At 36.7% G+C, this 6,016-nt stretch overlaps 1 pseudogene; it reads left to right on the top strand.

The window, feature by feature from the left end:
- The first annotated feature begins 522 nt into the window (after positions 1 to 522).
- On the top strand, positions 523 to 2,001 carry LOC139033891 (histone-lysine N-methyltransferase SETMAR-like; annotated as a pseudogene).
- The last annotated feature ends 4,015 nt before the right edge of the window (positions 2,002 to 6,016 follow it).

Below are 6,016 nucleotides of genomic sequence, written 5' to 3'. Positions count from 1 at the left end.
CCATTGCCAGCAATGTAATGCAGATAATGGAAATTGATTAAGGAATTTATTCTGTTGCCAATTTCTTATCTTTAGTCACTTATCTATTACTTTTTGTTTTTGTTTTTTATATGTCTTAATAGTTTTATGAGAATGCTGGGCAGAGTGGGTTAGGAACTCCTAGTTTATTACTACATTACTCTAGAAATCCCAATATTTAAAAAAATTCATTTCCAATTTTTTGAGAAAATTACTTAAACTGCCATCAAAAGATATATATCTTGTCTATATGTATATATATATATATATATATATATATATATATATACACATATCTCAGTAAATATCCTAATTACTTATACCCATTTCAAATGAGGAAGAGAGATTCTGAGAGGACCATTGTGGGGGAAAATGATAAAAAATGAATGTAAACTAGTTAAAGGGCATATCTTACAACCTGTAGACAATGTAAGCATAGTAAACTCAAAAGCAATTCAATATAATCATTTTGCTCAAATCTTTTTACCCAATTGTGGTCGAAAAATGTCAGTACTACTTAAGGTAAAGCAGGAAGCAGCCAAAAGCTTATTAATGACCATAATGACACAAAACATTCTGTGAAATAGGCCCACACATGAACACACACATATATCTCACAATCACCCATAGCACATGCTTCGATATTCATGCCACAAAATTAAATTATTTTCAACTTTCACATCAACTTGGCAAAGGTAGAAATTATATCCCCAATATATAGATTAGAAAACTTAGGAAGTCTTTGCTTTTTAAAGATACAGAATTTAAGAACTGTTAGGTCAGTATAAATATAATTGTGATTTTTGCATTATTGAAATTTGCTGTTTGATATTGGAATACATTCTTAGGTAAATGTGGTTATTGTATGCATTATTTTTACTCACATTTCTTTTTTTTTTTTTTTTTTTTGCTAATGACTTATTACTTGCTTTTATTTTATATTTATTTGAGACTATAGAAATGATGTTAGACAAAAAGTAAATTTGAGTGATTTCCTTATTCAAGTTCAAAACGGGTTGTAAAACAGCAGAGACACTTGCAACATCAACAACACATTGGGCCCAGGAGCTGCTAACGAGCTTAGAGTGCACTGGAGGTTCAAGAAGTTGTGCAAAGGAGATGAGAGCCTTGAAGATGAGGAGCACAGTGGCTGGCCATCAAAAGTTGACAATGACCAATTGAGAGCAATCATTGAAGCTAATTCTCTTGCTCCTACATTAGAAGCTACCAAAGAACTCAAAGTCAACCATTCTACGGTCATTTGGCATTTGAAGCAAATTAGAAAGGTGCAAAAGCTCGGTAAGTAAGTGTCTCATGAACTGACCAAAAATGTTTTAAAAATCGTCATTTTGAAGTGTTGCCTTCTGTTTTATGCAACAGCAAGGAACCATTTCTCAATCGGATTGTTACATGCGATGGAAGTGAATTTTGTACAATGACCGACAATGACAAGCTCAGCGATTGGACCAAGAAGAGGCTACAAAGCACTTCCCAAAGCCAAACTTGCACCAAAAAAAGGTCATGGTCACTGTTTGGTGGTCTGCTGCTGGTCTGATCCACTACAGCTTTCTGAATCCTGGTGAAACCATTACATCTGAGAAGCATGCTCAGCAAATCAATGAGACACCCCGAAAACTGCAATACCTGCAGCCAGCATTGGTCAATAGAAAGGGCCCAGTTCTTCTCCATGACAATGTCTGACCACACGTTGCACAATCAACACTTCAAAAGTTGAACAAATTGGGCTACAAAATTTTGCCTCATCCACCATATTCACCTGACCTCTCGCCAACGAATTACCACTTCTTCAAGCATCTCAACAACATTTTGCAGGGAAAATGCTTCCACAACCAGCAGGAGGCAGAAAAATCTTTCCAAGAGTTTGTCAAATCCTGAAACATGGATTTTTATGCTACAGGAATAAACAAACTTATTTCTCATTGGCAAAAATGTGTTGATTGTAATGGTTCCTATTTTGATTAATAAAGATGTATTTTGTTTGAGCATAGATATAATGATTTAGAATTCACAGACCAAAACCACAATTATTTTTGCACCAACCTAATATAAACTCCAATTTCACAGGCATTCATTGTTAAAGACATCAGTGGAGAAATTAATATAATGTAATTATTTTCTGCAGTGCACAGTGAGTCATGAAAATCAGTGGAGTTATGAATAAACTACCACCATATAACATCACTAATATCTGTCAGAGTATATTGGGAGAAGTTACTTTATCCTGAGAAAGCTTACCTGTGCAGATTGCATGATCCCTTCATTTTAGTGTTATCTGCGTTAGTCTAAATTTCTGAGTTTCGAGTATAATCATAAAATGGAGAAAAATGTGAAATCACATTTTACTTTTCAAAATGTGAGACTGTACAAACACTGGAATGAGATTTAACATCTGAAACAGTACACCATGATCATGGCTTTACTTGGCTTTTTCCTCCTAAGTGACATGCAGCTTAAGACTGAATCTTAAAATTTTACTTTCTTACTTAGAATAGCTGTTGGCTAAATATTAATATAAATCTAAGAGACAGAAGTTCTGTAGCAGCCAGCCAGCTTTCAGTGTGATTTCTGTGTCCACTTTACTTTTTTGGAGGGGAGGGGGGTATGTGTTTAGTTTTTTCTCACTTCCTTGGCTGACTTTCGGTAATTCAGGATTTTTTATCCATTATTTTCTCAAGAGATTTTTCTCATGTCAAAAGACAAAATCCTAACTTTCCATATATAAATAAAATAGTACGAGATCTGAGATACAGAGGGAACCATAATACTTTGCAGAGTAGAGACATAATCTTCCAAGAAAAATTCCTTTCAGATGTGAGCAAAATTGGAAACATACTTCATTCTGTCACGTGACACTGTCTCGCTGGATGGACGAGAAACCATCCTCAGGGTAGCTCACGGAGAAGACACACGGGGAGAGGCAAGCCCCGGGGGCTGCGTGCACTCTGACCAGGTTTCTCCTTCCGGGGCGTGCCTCAGAAACTCATGGACAATGAGAGTTCAAAGTGCCCATGGGGTGAATCCCCGTATTTTCCAGTTGGGAGAACAGACAACCCGAAAGGGTCTTTAGGGCCAGAGGAAAGGTATCTGGAATCTTATTTCAGTGTTCCTGGCACTGAACCATTTCTTCTACTTCTCATATTTCCATTTTCTGCCTTTTTATAGGTATTATATAAGGAAATAATATTAGAATCAAGTCAGGATGCTCGAGATAAGAATATCAGGGCATTAGCTATGATGAAGTAAATCCAAATAAAAAAACTCTTGAGCTCCAAAAGGATCCATCTGTTTACATTTTGATGGGTGATAACTAGGGATCTCTGATTATAGTTGGTGTCCTTGTCTTGTTTCTGATCTTAGAGGAAATGCTTTCAGCTTTTCACTGTTGAGTGTGATGTTAGCTGTGGGTTTGTCATATATGGCCTTTATTATGTTGAGATATGTTCCTTCTATGGGACTTCCCTCATGGCTCAACTGATAAAGAAACTGCCAACTAATTCAGGAGATGCAAAATGCTGATTTGATTCCTGGGTTGTGAAGATCCCCTGGAGAAGGAAATGATGACCACTCCAGTATTCTTGCATGGAAAATTCCATGGACAGAGGTGCTGGTGGGCTGCAGTCCATGGGGTCACAAAGAGTGAGGCAAAACTGAGCACACATGCATGCACACCTGTTCCCTTTATACCCATTTTGTTGAGAGTTTTGATCATAATTGGGTGTTGAATTTTGTCAAAAGCTCTTTCTGCATCTATTGAGGTGATTATATGATTTTTGTTCTTCAGTTTATTAGTGTGGTGTATTGCATATTGATTTGTGGATATTGAACTATCCTGGATATTGCATCCCTGGATAAATCCTTCTTGATTGAAAGGTATGTCCTTTTAATGTATTGTTGGAATCAGTTTGCTGATACTTCATTGAGGATTTTTGTGTTCATCAGTGACACTGGCATGTAGTTTTGTGTGTGTGTGTGTGTGTGTGTATGTGTCTTTGTCTGGTTTTGGTATCAGGGTGATTCTGGTCTCATGGAATAAGTTTGGAAGCATTCCTTCCTCTTCAGTTTTTTGAAATTTGCAATTATAGTATTAACCATAAAGTAAAACTTTTTAGGGGTCTAGTCTCGCTTATCTATGCAGAGAAGTAGCAATACAAGTGCAGTTGCTTAAATGTGGCCTACAGCAGCGATTATTCCTCACATATGTCAATATATATATACATATGTATATATAATTGTGTCATTTAAATAGATATATATTCATTTACAAATGTTCTAAAATCTCTAAATTTATGAAAAGGGCCATTATTCCATGTCACACCCCAGAGCTCTCAGGTCAGAACTCTGCAAAGTATTAATGAACTCTTATTACAAAGCAGTATACCAGTAAAACCCAACCCACAAAAAGGTTTTCACTGAAATTCAGAAAGAAATAGATTGATAGCTGTCTGAAAAATTTACAGTAATTTCTTTTATTTTCTTTGCCTTTTAAGATCTTATTTTTTTTCATTTATTTTTATGAGTTGGAGGCTAATTACTTTACAATATTGTAGTGGTTTTTGTCATAGATTGACAAGAATCAGCCATGGATTTACATGTATTCCCCATCCTGATGCCCCCTCCCACCTCCCTCTCGACCCGATCCCTTTGGCTCTTCCCAGTGCACCAGGTCCGAGCACTTGTCTCATGCATCCAACCTGGGCTGGTGATCTGTTTCACCCTAGATAATATATATGTTTCGATGCTGTTCTCTTGAAACATCCCACTCTCGCCTTCTCCCACAGAGTCCAAAAGTCTGTTCTATACATCTGTGTCTCTTTTTCTGTTTTGCATATAGGGTTATCGTTACCATCTTTCTAAATTCCATATATATGTGTTAGTATACGGTAATGGTCTTTATCTTTCTGGATTACTTCACTCTGTATAATGGGCTCCAGTTTCATCCATCTCATTAGAACTGATTCAAATGAATTCTTTTTAACGACTAATATTCCATGGTGTATATGTACCACAGCTTCCTTATCCATTCGTCTGCTGATGGACATCTAGGTTGTTTCCATGTCCTGGCTATTATAAACAGAACTGCAATGAACATTGGGGTACACGTGTCTCTTTCAGATCTGGTTTCCTCGGTGTGTATGCCCAGCAGTGGTGTTGCTGGGTCATATGGCAGTTCTATTTCCAGCTTTTTAAGAAATCTCCACACTGTTTTCCATAGTGGCTGTACTAGTTTGCATTCCCACCAACAGTGTAAGAGGGTTCCCTTTTCTCCACACCCTCTCCAGCATTTATTGCTTGTAGACTTCTGGATAGCAGCCATTCTGATTGGCGTGTAGTGGTACCTCATTGTGGTTTTGATTTGCATTTCTCTGATAATGAGTGATGTTGCACATCTTTTCATGTGTTTGTTAGCCATCTGTATGTCTTCTTTGGAGAAATGTCTGTTTAGTTCTTTGGCCCATTTTTTGATTGGGTCATTGATTTTTCTTGAATTGAGCTGCAGGAGTTGCTTGTATATTTTTGAGATTAATCCTTTGTCTGTTGCTTCATTTGCTATTATTTTCTCCCATTCTGAAGGCTGTCTTTTCACCTTGCTTATAGTTTTCCTTTGTTGTGCAAAAGCTTTTAAGTTTCATTAGGTCCCATTTGTTTATTTTTGCTTTTATTTCCAATATTCTGGGAGGTGGGTCATAGAGAATCTTGCTGTGATTTATGTCAGAGAATGTTTTGCCTATGTTCTCTTCTAGGAGTTTTATAATTTCTGGTCTTATATTTAGATCTTTAATCCATTTTGAGTTTATTTTTGTGTATGGTGTTAGAAAGTGTTCTAGTTTCATTCTTTTACAAGTGGTTGACCAGTTTTCCCAGCACCACTTGTTAAAGAGGTTGTCTTTTTTCCATTATATATCCTTGCTTCCTTTGTCGAAGATAAGGTGTCCATACGTACATGGATTTATCTCTGGGCATTCAATTTTGTTCCACT

This window comes from Odocoileus virginianus, unplaced genomic scaffold (assembly GCF_023699985.2).
Source record: "Odocoileus virginianus isolate 20LAN1187 ecotype Illinois unplaced genomic scaffold, Ovbor_1.2 Unplaced_Contig_7, whole genome shotgun sequence".
Lineage (NCBI taxonomy): Eukaryota > Metazoa > Chordata > Mammalia > Artiodactyla > Cervidae > Odocoileus > Odocoileus virginianus.
The sequence above is the reverse complement of the archived record's forward strand: the minus strand, read 5'-3'. Positions and strand labels throughout refer to the sequence as shown.